This window comes from Rhopalosiphum maidis, chromosome 3 (genome assembly GCF_003676215.2).
Source record: "Rhopalosiphum maidis isolate BTI-1 chromosome 3, ASM367621v3, whole genome shotgun sequence".
Lineage (NCBI taxonomy): Eukaryota > Metazoa > Arthropoda > Insecta > Hemiptera > Aphididae > Rhopalosiphum > Rhopalosiphum maidis.
The window spans coordinates 43,415,615-43,430,374 of record NC_040879.1 but is presented as its reverse complement, the minus strand read 5'-3'; the positions used below and the strand labels follow the sequence as shown (position 1 = coordinate 43,430,374).

At 25.4% G+C, this 14,760-nt stretch overlaps 1 protein-coding gene across 5 annotated transcripts in view; it reads left to right on the top strand.

Annotated features, from left to right (window-relative positions):
- Positions 1–5,209: 5,209 nt before the first annotated feature.
- Positions 5,210–14,760, top strand: part of LOC113557091 (RNA pseudouridylate synthase domain-containing protein 2-like) — a 409,393-nt gene continuing 399,842 nt past the window's right edge. For 4 of the 5 annotated variants that reach the window (XM_026962400.2, XM_026962399.2, XM_026962398.2 and 1 more), the window contains exon 1: positions 5,210–5,742. The gene's annotated coding sequence lies outside the window, so the exon portion shown is untranslated. Of the gene's footprint in view, positions 5,747–14,760 lie in introns of all 5 variants that reach the window. The other variant, XM_028188634.1, reaches the window with a different exon arrangement.

Genomic DNA, 14,760 nt, shown 5'->3' with positions numbered 1-14,760 from the left:
TTATTAAAAGATTAATATTAATTTTCTTATAATCAATAGAATATATATTTTAATAAGACGCATATAATTTTTGTGTAATTGAACAAACTGGTGTACTATAATATGTTTTTATAAAATATGACACTACATGACATTGATGTAGCCAAATAGCCTATCCAAGACGCCGTGTGATCATAATGTTATTTTATTATTGTAATGCATAATGAAAATATGCATTCTTACATCATGTGATTTCGGAAACATACTCTAAAAGATTGTACAAACACTGTGTTAACAAAAATAAAAAATAGCTTAGCCAGAGGCATTGGATATATCTACGAGTTAAACTATCATATAATAATATTATAGTTTTAAGTAATTAATTAATAAATTATGCTTATATAATTATTAATTTACATTATTATACCTATTTCTTCTTTTGTTATTTTAATACATATAACTTTTGTCAATAATTTTTAAATGTAATAAAATCCTCAGTGAAACAATTACATATAATAACAATAAAACAAGTCTTAAATATAACGTTAATCTTTTACATTGCAGTTAATGGATTCACATTTCCCCCTTCAGTCTTAGTCAAATTAGCCGAGTTGTAAAACATTTAATAAATACAGTTTACTTTATTGTGAATTAAATAATGAGTAAGAATAGTTTTGAATATAACTTACTTCTTAAAAAAAAATATTTGATTTATCAACAAGAAAGGATACAATTTAAAAGTAAAAGTTTAGATTAATTATTTAATATTTGAATAAATGAAAAATGTTGATTAAAAAAAAAAAACTTGAGGCTTGCCTCCAAGCCTTCAATTAAGAACCCATTTTTAAAGTCTATTTCCAGATTTGATAGAAAAAAATATATGTATATAATATACATATTTATCAATTTAATTTAGAGTTGACGAATTATTTAAATTGAATTTTTAAAATTCTAACAATTTATTAATGATAATTATTAGGTATATTTGTTCTCACCTAATCTAATTTTTATTTAAGAGTTAAAATCTTTAAACTTAAACTTAAATTTATCAAAATTCCTTTATGGCTAAAAATATGGGGGATAGATTATATTATGAATAAACATAGTAAACATAATAAATTATCATTTTTAATCATAAATACATCAATATAGTAATAATACTATTTAGTACTATTTTTGTATACATAATTAATTATTCTTTTGTTTTTTTTAATGTCATTTATTGAGTATTTACAATCTATACTACATGCAAATTTAGTTAAGTAGAGGAAGTTGATAATGATGGGGTGGTAAAAATAAAACTCACATTAGAATTACCTGTACAAAGATTTTAAATAGTAGAAATATTGGAAAGTTACAAAGCGTTAAAGAGATCTCTTGACCGTTTTCGGTTCAGTTGTCTGGAAGTGATTTTGTGCCCAGTATGGATTTGAATTGGTTTGAGTGATATTGTGTTTTAAATTAGAGTTTCTGGAGTAGAACGTGGCTGTATTCTGGTTCATAGTAGGAACTTTTAGGTTTATAGATTGGGACGCTTAGATCGTTCTGAGATTTGAGTGTTTAACAGTTTCTTAGACAGCAATGCGATATGACTAGATTGGTCGATGAAGAATTTTGTAAAGAAGTAAACGATTCGAGATGATCATGCATGATTTGAGTAGTAGTTTTATTTGGTGTAAGCGACAGTTGAGTTGCTTTCTTTTACTTTTGAGATGGGGACCCAGGCGAGTCTTCTGTCGAGTATCAGGCTGAGGAAAAGTAATGACAAAGATTATTAGTTATTATTGCTAGGTGTAGAGTTCGAACCCACGTTCCCGTTTGCGAATAACTTGCAAAGATTAAATCTGGCGCCTTCGACCGTTTAACTAAATTGACTAAGTGATTAATAAATGTATTACAATTATTTAATAGTTCACTAAAAATAATCATCTACTTATTCGGTCTTTGATTATTCTTAAATAACAATTTTTCAAACAATTAGAAAAAAATTTTTTCAAGCTTTATTTTACTTAATAAATAAAAATATTTAATGCACAAAAATAATGATCAAAAAATGTCAAAACTATAAATATAATGATAAAAAAAGATATATTTTTTTTTAATCAAAAACATGTCAGTATCATTAACAATTATAATAATAATATATAATTATAATTTTAAATAAAAGCATTGTTATGATTAATAAATAGCCTACAAAAATGTAAAATTTCAAGTCTGAAATAAAAAAAAAAAATATATTTATTTAATTTAAATTTTAATAAATAGGTAACAAATAGTTAGTTATCAACTTAATGAAATATATCAATTATAACTGTTGTTTTAACTATATAGTATACTACATGCATATGGTATAAAAATATAAATAAAATGTATATATAATACTATGTACATATATCAAGAGTTACATGACATTAGTAAAACCAATTATCGATATTACATAAAATTTTAATGATGTGAAGTAATATAACAATTAACTATTCATCTACCATTATCATTGACATACATAATATAGTAACTATGGTTTCAAGTACGCAAAGCTTGAAATATTAACGGGCTTCGCGAAAAACGATTTTATCCATACGTGTTGATTAGTTACCTTTAAGACGTGCTAATCAACAATATATGTTAACTAAAAAGTCAATTTGTAATTACAATGAAAATGTAAAAACTTTTAATGAGTTATTTTTAATACGATGACAAACGAGCGCACATACCAGAAAAGTTTATTATACTAAAATATAAACATCTACATTGTTATCTACAATATGTTTACCGTGAATTATTACGTTATTTTAATATTTTTCTTGTATCGCACATTTTATAGCAATGAAATTATAAAGTTATCTGCAATGATGATTTTGAGCTTATAATAACAATAAATTCTTCAAGCGCATCTAATTTATACTATTTTAAATTGACATGACTGAAAAACAAGAGATCAAATGATATAAAATAAAACTGTACCTAATAAATGTAATAAAAATATGCAATTTATCTAATAATGTCAAGATGTACAAATGGTATAATTATTTTAGCAATATAAAAAATTGATAACATTTTATTATTTATTAAGTACTTAGGTATTATGAAGAAAAAATATAAAAGTTTGTATTATCAATGATGATAATAATAATAATAATAATTACTATATGATCGTAATGATTTCAATTGAATTATAATACTTATAGTAAACAATGCATTGCCATAATAGTAGGGGGACATTATAGTTATTTTTCTATGTTTTTGATTATAATCAGTATACTGTTTAATTTCTAGTATATAAAAATGACAGTAAAAATCACAAGTGTAATATTTTTGCTAATAAATTAGATAATTGTTCTCAGCATCACGTATAAATGTATAATATTAATATCTTAATATACTTAAAATATTGTCTCAAAGTATAATTGAATCAATTACTATATATAGAAATAATAATATAAATATAATATAGTGAAAATTGAAAGTATCTATTACTTTATTAGTTATTGAATTACATCAAAATAAATTAATTGATATTTTCAAAATTTTGTTTTAAATAAAAATCCGCGTTTTTCTCTAATATCCTTCTCAATTATTATAGGCTAACAGATCTGCCATTACTAAAAATCGCTTTTTTCGTATGCAGTGATTCATCACTGAAATCAAATTTAACACATCATATTATATTACAGCGATTTGTAATGTCGAAGTGTATACGAGGTAATGTCAAGTTACGAAATAAGTGTGTACGCGACGAGTTAAAATGGTAAATTATTAGGAAGTTATCCTTACTACCATGTGTACCTAAATAGGTAAACTAAATAATATATTATAAAATGTTTTAAATGTTTTTTTTTTTCATATTCAGCTTATTGATCTTTTGCTTATATTAGATGATTTATGAAATGTTTTATATTATTATACGATTATGTATAAAACTTCGTTTAAAATCAAGACGTCGAATTGTGAAGTCTTGATTTAGTGGTAACAAAAAAAAACCAATAAAAAAATAAATAAATAATACATATACCTTGGGTGTTTTTGGTTTTATAAACGTATAGATATTGTTTTTCCAATGCTAATATAAATACTATTGAAATAAAAAAAATATCACTGGTAAAACACCAGATAACCTAAATATCATCACTCAAATATCGCAAAAAAAATATAAATAATATCTCTAATATTAACCATAGCATAGACATAATTACTGCGTTTATATGCAGCAATTAATGCGCATTAACTCAATGTGCATTGAGTTAGCCTGAGAGTTAGGTGCATATAAACGCATTTGTAATTCGTATTAAACTGATGCGCATTTATTATTTAATTCGATTTGTCAAATCGAATTAATTCTTACTCCGGAATTAAGAAATGCATGTAAACGCTTTAATGCGAATTAATATTTTAACGGGAATTTTAAAATGTCAAATTATAACTATTTTGGTCATGGAGTCCAAAGTATAAAGCATGGACTAAAAAACATTCGCATTAACTTTTGATTATATTCAACATCTAATCTTGATATCTTAGGTGCATATAAACCCACTCCTTATAATGAGCATTAACTGCTGCATATACACGTATGTCGTTAGTATAAAATATAGCAGCATTTTAATATTATAATAACTATTATCTATTTATCTAAATAACTTGAATTCAAGTATAGATAAAAATATTTTAATAGTTAACAATATAACTTTTTAATTAATTTTTAATGACTAATAAGTATATAAAAATATTATACAATAATAATTATAAGTAAGTATAGTATTATTTGTAGAATTGAAAATTTAAAACAATAACGGAATCAACTATTTAATATTATTTATATACTTTTATATTATAATTATGTTGGCTCTATATTTTATTTTATATTGCCGATATTTTTATTTTGCAGTATTGTATTGGTTTCGTGTTCTTATTGTTACGGACGTGTTATAGGTCGGCGACATATAATTTTATAATATTCGAGTTGTAAAAAATAATAATTTATGTATTATTATTTTTTGGGCTTGTAGAGTCGTCGTCGTTTTGATGGATGCGCGCGTCTTGGTGGCCCGGGCTTCTGTAATAAACCCGAGGGCGGCGCCGCCGTAGCCGGTTCGGCGGCATACATCGTTTTATAATATCGCCGCCGCCGCCGCGCGCCGTCAGCGCCGAACACCGGTCGGCAGCACACGACGACGAGTCTCTCGCGCGCGCGTCTCTCTCTCGCACCGCGTCGGCACGCGAAAATTATAACATAACGAAAGACATCGTACGGCCGTCGTCGTCACTCGTCAGTCCGCCGCGTCCAGCCACGCGCCCAGCACGTCCGCCGTCGGGACCACGCACGCCGGTCGTTGTTTTGCGCGGGCGATTCGTACGATTTTCGATCTGTGACATTTTCGTTGCAAATTTATTTTTCTTTCCTCCACGTACGTTTTCTTTTCATTTTTTTTTTCGTAGTATTTCTTTCGTTAATTTCGACCCGTTATTATTATTATTATTATTATTATTATTACACAAATGCAGCTAAACGGATCATATTATTGTTAGTCCGTCACGCGTATATTATAATATAATATATATATATATATATATATATATATAATTATATTCATAGTTTGATAACGTTTGATAAAAATTTAAAGTCCGATCGCTAGTACTCCGACGGTACAAACGTGATAATAAACTCCGACGGTACCAAGAGAGAAACGTCTGGCTGAGAAGTTCGAACACTGCTTAAAGTGGGACCTGCTACGCAATATCATCGCATTATCCAATATTGCATACGAGGTAGGTACCTAATTATTAATATTATATACTTCCCCTTGTCGTTGACCGATTAAAAATCTGCTCTGTTATTATAATTTTTAGTTCTATTACAACTAATTATTATTATGATAAACGTACACTACGATCCGTCCTCGAGATCCCTTGGCCCGTCCCCCAAATCGTAGGTACGGCCCGGACACGGTTTGAATTGCAACAATAGTTTGGCTCATTCCGATTTTCCAAGTCCCCCCTCCCCACCACAAAACTCACCACTTACAAATGAACCACTCAGACCCCATTTGTGTGTTTGTTGTTTTTCTTATTCACACACGCGAACATGTCTAACCTACGCCGAACGTAAAACTAATTTAAAAGTTTTTTTTCCATTACAAAAATGAACGTATTTTTTCTGCTAAATTACAAGTTGGTTTGGTTTTTGCTACCGTAATATAGTCTATACTGTATACCTATATCATAATAAATTGTAAGTATACAAATTTTAGAGAAAAACGCACATACAGTTTTTCATACTTGTTGTATGGGTCACTTAAATTATTCTACACAAAAACATTATTACTTAAAAGTACCTATTTAGGTATACATATAATATATAAATTTTACCAATAGTTTTTTAATTTATACGATTTTAGAATCTGAGATTTAAAATATCTACGGATACTATTATTTTAGCTATGACTGTTCTCGACAGGTACCTAATTAATATACATTGTAATACAAAATAACGTGTTCGTATTATTATGGTTCTAATAAATAATATTAATGTAAAAACTCGCCCTTTTTCGCTATCGACTCATATAGTTATGTTATAGTTATATTGTCAAGTATTGACAAATAGTTGTTAAACTATAAGAATTACGAACGAAAATATTAAAATTACAAATATAATTTAAGCACTAAAATAATTGTTTGAAAAATAATTACTATAACAAATAGCACCGACAGGAAACTGTGGCTGATTGATGTGCTGCCACTCTCGACTATAGTATTATAGTAATATTATTAGTCATGACGCTTTATTTGCTGAAGTGCAGGCCAGTATTATTAAAATAATAATTATACATTGAATATTGAAATAAGTGAAAAATATTTAAAAATAAAAAATAAAACGATTAAATGGATCTATCTTAGTACACTATATTATGTACCTTGGGTTTATATTAGCATATTCCTATATAAACTTTTTAAGTGATTATAGAAAATATTTGTATAAACGTTCGAAAATGTATTGAATATTTGTCAATACATTAAGTTTTATTACTTACATACATATCTTATTCTATTTTACGATGATTATTTCAAAAAACAATGTTTATTTTCAATTGAAAAATGCATTATTTTATGTAAAATTATGCTTATTATTATGCCAATTCCCAATTTAATAAATAATAAATGACACATTCATTTTTACTCATCAAACAATATTTTTGCAACTTAATTTTGATAACTTATACAATATTTTTTTCTGAATCACACCATTCGCGACTAATTTTCTATAAATACACTGTATAATATATTCTACAACTTATAAGTTATAATAAATATTTATTAGACCGATTCCAAATAGTTTTTCAGAATAGAAAATACACTCCCATTGTTATAATATAACTGCATACAAGTAAATAAATGGTTTCTACTCACAATCTAAATAATAAATAATAGGTATACGTGTATTCTGATAATAAATAGTATTTTGATATTATACAATATATTTTATTTTTGATAAATCTTTATTCAACATACTGTAAAATATGTTGGTAGATTCATTTTCTAGGGGAGCATTACTAATCTTAGCTACTTTTCTAATATTATTTTATATCGTAGATACTAATAAATATATTTTATAAATTAGGATTACAATATAACAAGTTTAATATATACGAGATATATTGATTTAATTTCCTATAGAAAATGTTTGTTTGGCAGAATTTTTTTTATAATTTATTATTAAAAGAAGTTATTTTTACATAAAATATTATTTATTTAATTTTTTTTAGACAAATCCTGAAGATAGTATTTAAAAAAATATTATAAACAACAGTTCTTAAGTTAAAGACGATTTTAATAAACATCCAAACGTGTCTGTTTATTATCTGAATTTTAAAGTAAAGTGAAAGCAGCTAATACAGACTACTGTTTAAAAATACATGCGTTTGGCAGTACGTTTGAATAATATACACATGACTACACTGCGGGCATTTAAAAGTTATTTTACTATTCAATTACTATTTTGATTTCAATGAACCTGATAATTGGAAATTAGAAGTTTTATTATGTATTTTATCAAATTGTTATACGATGTAGTCAAAAATTAAAAATTGTTTCAACGTTACAGAATTTATTTTTATCAACATTTATCGGAATATTCTAGACATTCTAAAAATTATAGAAAACTTGATAGATATAATTATAACTATCATAACGTAAAATATGTTATTCATCTTTTAATTACGTATACCTATAATGATATGATTATAACTTATAATGTAATAGCACTAATGTACTGCAGTGTGCTTATTAATAATTTTATAAAATAATAAATCGTTAAAATCATTAACGAAAAAAATGTTTATTTTTTAATACATAATTTTGATTAGAATTTAATATTTTTATCATTTAAATTTTAGTCTAACAGATATATTCGATATTTATAGTATATTTATATTTATTTTTAGCGCATAAAATAAGAATCATCAAGCTTCAAAAATAAAATAAATATTATGCACATAAATCTAAACATAATCGTATCGTAATTTCATGAATTTAAATTTTAGATTAACAAAACACATTGTCATAAAACGAAAATAATTTGAATAATGTCCAAATTGTACTGGGTCAAATCTGTAATTAATCGATCGAAAATTTAAACTTAATATTTCTCATCGTAATGTTCTAAATAACTGTAGAAAAAAATACTGCTGTTACAATACTTTTTCATGATAAATTGCATATTATGGATATTAGAGTTCATATAAATAATAAACCTAACATATAATTTAAAATAAGTACATTTAAACAATACATATATTCCCATTATTCAATTAAACTTGGGTGACTTGGAATTAAAAGAATTAGTGAAGAAATAAAATAAAAATAAAGAACATAATATAACTACATGAATAAAATATAATATTAAGACACTAAAATTGTATTAGTTTTTTAAACTGTTATTTTATTATTTATATTATATATGTTACGGTTTAGTGAGGGGGATATACCTTTCACTTGCAAAATTCAACTATTTTAAATCTTATAATGAATGTCATTTTAATTTTTCAAATCTGAGGTATGAATAATAGACATTTTATGCATTTTTTCCGAAATTACAGTTTTTAATTTATTTTAAAAAGTATTGGGCAATTTTTTTATTTTTGACCCTCAAAATATAAATCAAATTTGCTATCAGGAACCATATTTGGGGCTCAAAGTTGAAAATCAAAACATTTTTACTGCCCTTAAAGTTTATGATAGACATAAAAAGTATATATATATGTGTATACCATTGTAAAGTTAATACATTCTTCAATTTTTTATAGAGCGTATTTTCTTAATTATTAGTCGGAAAATTACGATTATTAATCACTTCTCTCTAATCAAAAATGTAGAACTCCGGCCCTGAATTTGATCTATGTACTTAAACACGTGCACTTTGTACTTTAATAAATATTTTATTATTTTAAAAAGTAAATCATTTTGTTGATAACAACATGTTTATTTAAATCTTTATTTTATCAAGTGCTTTAAAGTATTATACATTACAATAAAATTGAAACTTTAAGTTATTCATGAAAAATTTGAGTAAATCACAATTACAATTTTTATTCTGCAGTTATCACTGTATGAAATAGTATTTAGTTGCCAGATATTTTTTACGAGTGCTTTTATCAATAATTTATCAATTCAAGCGAGTTAAATTTATAACTCGTATATGTATAATATCATATTAAAAGGTTTCAGAACTCTGTTTCATGTGTAACTCTCTTGTTTTTTTGGTTCACGTTTCACTTTATAGAATATTTAATATCAAAATCGTGATAATATAATAATAAAAGCAACAATACAATAATGCAAATTCAAAGTGAACAACTTCAATGTGTGCAATGAACCCCGGATGAAATCATTAATTTATTGACGATATTTATTATATTAAGTATATATAGTCACATAGACTATATAATATATTATTTTGAATGTCTGAATAGTTTCGAAATGTGCAATATATATAGCAGAAAATTATTGTAAATATCGAATTGTATGATATGTATTGTACATGTGGTAATATAGCTGTGGGGAGATAGGTCAAATTCTTGAAATTCAGTTATGTCGATCAAATGCAAAATGAATTATACAATTTACTCGGACATTGCGAATCGTTTGTATAAATTACAATTTGATGCCCCTTATAATATGGACATATATAATATAGTATACTGGATATATATTATGTATAGTCCCAATCAATATTATTGTATACTAATTTATATCCATTAAACCCCTATGCATAGGTTATATGCTTTAACCCTTAAGTCCAGTGGCTATATATATGTATAAATACTGTATGTTATGTGTTGTTATTATACAACTTAGTCTATAATATGTACACTATATTTGTATGAGATGTGAACTTCCGTAAGGTTTTATCCCCCTATATCGTGGCACTTCTAATCGTATATTATTCAGTATTGTTAACACGACGCATAGATATAGTTTATGTAATTGTATATATACACTGCCAGCCATAGTATTCAATAGAAGTTCAATAATAAGTACAGACATCGTTCAAGTATAAATTGATCATTTTATTTATAAATTTTAAACATGCTAAAATATTATATTATTTAGCTAGTATAGAGATCTAAAATATTATCATATGCCCTCGTACTATTACGATGGTATATTTGCATCAAATATCGCAGAAACTTTCAAATTCATCCATATACTTTAATTATCTATCAAATTTTCTTTCTCTTAAATACAATATTATATAATGAATTTACTCACTTCAAAATAAATATTTTATTCACAATATTAGTTTGTTTGAATATAGTTATTGTACATAATATAATAATTTAATCGAGTAGATACTTGCATCATAAACATCAATTAATAATAATAATTATTATTTTTAAATATTATATATTAACAAATCTCATGTTATGTTATATGTAAAATATATTTTGTGTAAAAATTAAAAAAAAAATGTTAGATTTTACTCAAATTTCAAGATAAAAAAAACTGGTTTATGTTAATATATGTATTATAAATAGTTCTTCGAAAAATAATATTCCTTTAAAAAAGTCACAAATAACAACAATCCTATAAAATCAAGTATACAATTTCCTTTTTTTTTTTTATTTAATAATTATTCTATAACTGTATGTATAAAATATAATTGTGAACAGTGAAAGCTCGTCAATGTTAGATGATAAAAGGTGTACGCTTATATACAGTTATCTTTAGAGGTCGTACCTGCAGAGTGTTAAATTTGTTAATATACGAGTTATTATTTAAATCGTTTTTTAAATAATTAATTTAAAATTTAAAATTGTATAATATTTGTTTATAATGATGGAATATATCGAAATAATCTCCTATATTAATTTATTAGCTTCCAGTGTAATGTAATATGCAGGTAATATTTGATATATTTAATATTATAAATGAAAATATTATAACGCACTAACCGTGGTTTGCAAGTAAATGATTTTACTTAAGCACTAACATTGTGAGGTAAATTGGGTCAAATTCATATATACAGCACACATATCTGTTGTTGTTATAAGAGCGTCTGCGATCGAGAGGTGTTTTGTCTTCGACCCCTGTTTTATATATTAATTTTCATACTTTTTTACGAAGAATTAAAAAATCGTTCACTGTATATAAACGAAGCTATTCATAGACCGAAAGGTTCACATATTATGTGTAGAGGTTACCATTTATTTAATTTTTTTATTATAATGAAGCTACCACCTCTAAAGACAAAAAAAATTCCTATTTATTTTTTTTCACAGAGTAGCTTTTTAATATTGTTTATTGTAGCTAAGGCCAGTAAGCTTCCATCGCTGTTGTTCCTTAAAATCATGAATGTAATTACTATGAGGTGCCACTAAATCAAAGTTTGATTTTATTCAAAATGAAACTCTTAAATTTACCCGGATTGTTATTTTTATATTTAATTGTAGAAGGTAATAGGTATAGACTCTTTAGTAATTGTATATAATACTCAAATCTGATCTTTGTAGAGGGTTTAAATTATAATAACTAATTCCATTTTGATTCACTTAATCGCCACAATCCAATATGTGCACAGATGTATTTTTTTTACTATGATAAAATTTTTTTTATAGGTTTACATTTAATACTTTATTTTATTGCATAAAATACTTATAATTATAATTATAATGTAAAATTGATTTCACGTGTATCATAAAAAGTATTTAACATTTCATGCTATATCACCTACGTCCTTGTTTAAATTAAATACCTACCTATTTTAAATATGTTTAATGTATTTTTATAAAATATTTATAATAAATATATAAATTGATATACCTGTATTAGAATTTTTCGTTTCTCAAAAATCACATTATTTTTTAAATACAAATACCAGTTGCATCTTGGTAATACAGGATACAGCATTACAGCTCTTCTAAAAATGTTGATAAGTTATATTAAATTTTCAACAAATAGTTAAAAATAAGTGAAATAAAAAGAATAGGTACCAAAAATGATAAATGCTGTGCTTTAATTACTAAAAATTATGTAAAAACATATTTTTGTTTGAAAAAAAAATAGTGAAATAACAAATAAGTCAAGTTAAATCAAACCCCAGATTAATTTGTAATTTCTATCTTATGAGATAAGACATGCATTATTAATTAAAATATGTACGTTGAATCGATTGTTTTTAAATCTTGCTTTATAATAATATAGTTACGGTTAATATGATAATATGTACCTTGTACCTATATGAAACAGAATTAAACAATTAAGTATTGACACATAATAATAATAATAATGATATTAGAGTTCAACTTAAATATTTATTTTCAGTTGGTGGATACATGTGTTGATATTTATCTGAATTTAATTGATAAAATTGTCATGTCAATACTTACTATAGTTTTTGTTTATCCTCCGATTTATGTCTATAGTATTCAGAAATGAAAAAAAAAATATATTTAGAGAACCGCTATTGTTGTTCACATTACACAAGAAACTTGCGGGTAATATCCATCAATGTAATTTCCATTCCTCTTCGGATGTACGTAAAACGCTTTACTGCAGTTCACTTGGATAAACATCTTGCATCAAAATGTACATGAAGTACTCAACATAAAACTTTGTCACTCATATGCCCAAACACACATAGGTTATATCAAATAATAATAAAAAAAAAATTATAGTAATAAAACTCTATAACATAATATATAGGTAATTCGTATTAGTTTAACACCCAAATGAAAAATTTCTATCAGCTGCGAGCTTCATAAACTTTTCTCGTGATCTTTCATTTTCAGTCAAAAAGTAAACATACCATAAACTTTTGTTTTACTTGATTCACACGTAAAATGTCAAACGTGTGTTAAATGTTGTGTATGTACGAGTTTTATATACTATAAACGTGGTCATATATATTGAATAAATATAATACATTAATTTACAATATACTCACTCATACAGTTACTGTGGTCACGATTTATATGTAAAGGCAAATTGTTTTTATATTGAATGAAATCGAAACATTTTCAAAGGAGAATGAGAATTGAATATGTACAAATCAGTTTTTGTATTTTCTAATATACCTTAGGGTGATTCTTATATAGTAAAAGGGGTAAGGAAAGTTAAATATTTTTGATTTCTCACCCTTCCAATTTTTTCACTACCATACGAAAGTTATATGGGTTAAATTTAGGGTTTTTCTGATTTAATTCAAATTTATTGCATTAGGAATAAAATTGTATTGAATCTAAATTGTAGATTTAGATATTGTCTATAAATAATGTTCTTACAAAATTTCAGGTAAAACTAATATTTTCTGTGAAAATTAGAATAAAATAAGAATTATTACCTTTTTCTGAAAAAAACCAAATTTTCAATATATTTTCTATATGCTTGCTTTTACGATAACATACTTACAAATCTTCAAAAATAAAATAAAATTGTTTGATACTTATATACTAAGGCTAATTTTAATATTAGAACAACTGATGGGACGAAATCTTTTATATTTACCTTGTAGGCGACATATATTCGAATTAGTGCTAATTAAGTGTTTTTGAAGTTAAATTAAAAATAAATAATATTGGTCCTGATGTTCCTATTTTTAAAAAATTCCAACAAACCTGGCCCGAAATTGACTTAAAAATAATGTGAGTAATGTGATCAGTATTCATTACAAAAATATTTACGAGCTATCATGTTTGAATACGCATATATTATGCACACCGCACGCATATCAGAGTAGCATGATTTTGAGAATTTTTATTATGTACATTTTTTATTTCACAAGAACCTATAACAACCTAATACATTATGCTGACGGTATACATTTATTTTTAATATAAATCTATCATTATACTCTTATAAATTTATACTAACTTTTCAACTACCTGGAGCTGCACCCAAGACCCGGCTGTTAGCTCTGTCAAGAAATGACGAAAGTGAGAAATGGTGGTAAAACTGATTGTTTAAATTGATTCCGGTTTTAAGTTGATTGGACGGCAGCGTAACTGAAACTCGAAATCACTAAGGCACTCAAATTCTGAGATATTTATAATTATTTATATTTCATAATAAAAGGCAATATTATAATGTAGATTTAATATATTGGTATAATAATTAATTAAAGTATAATATGCACCGCTGTAAGTTGTGATGGGTAGACGGCGAGGAATAAATGTTAGGGGAGCCTACGAATAGTATACGTCAACTAGGAAAATATCCTCTAAGGCGGTTACATAGCAGTAGCTTATAATTTTACTGTGATGATTCTTTGACGAAACAAATGTATATTATACA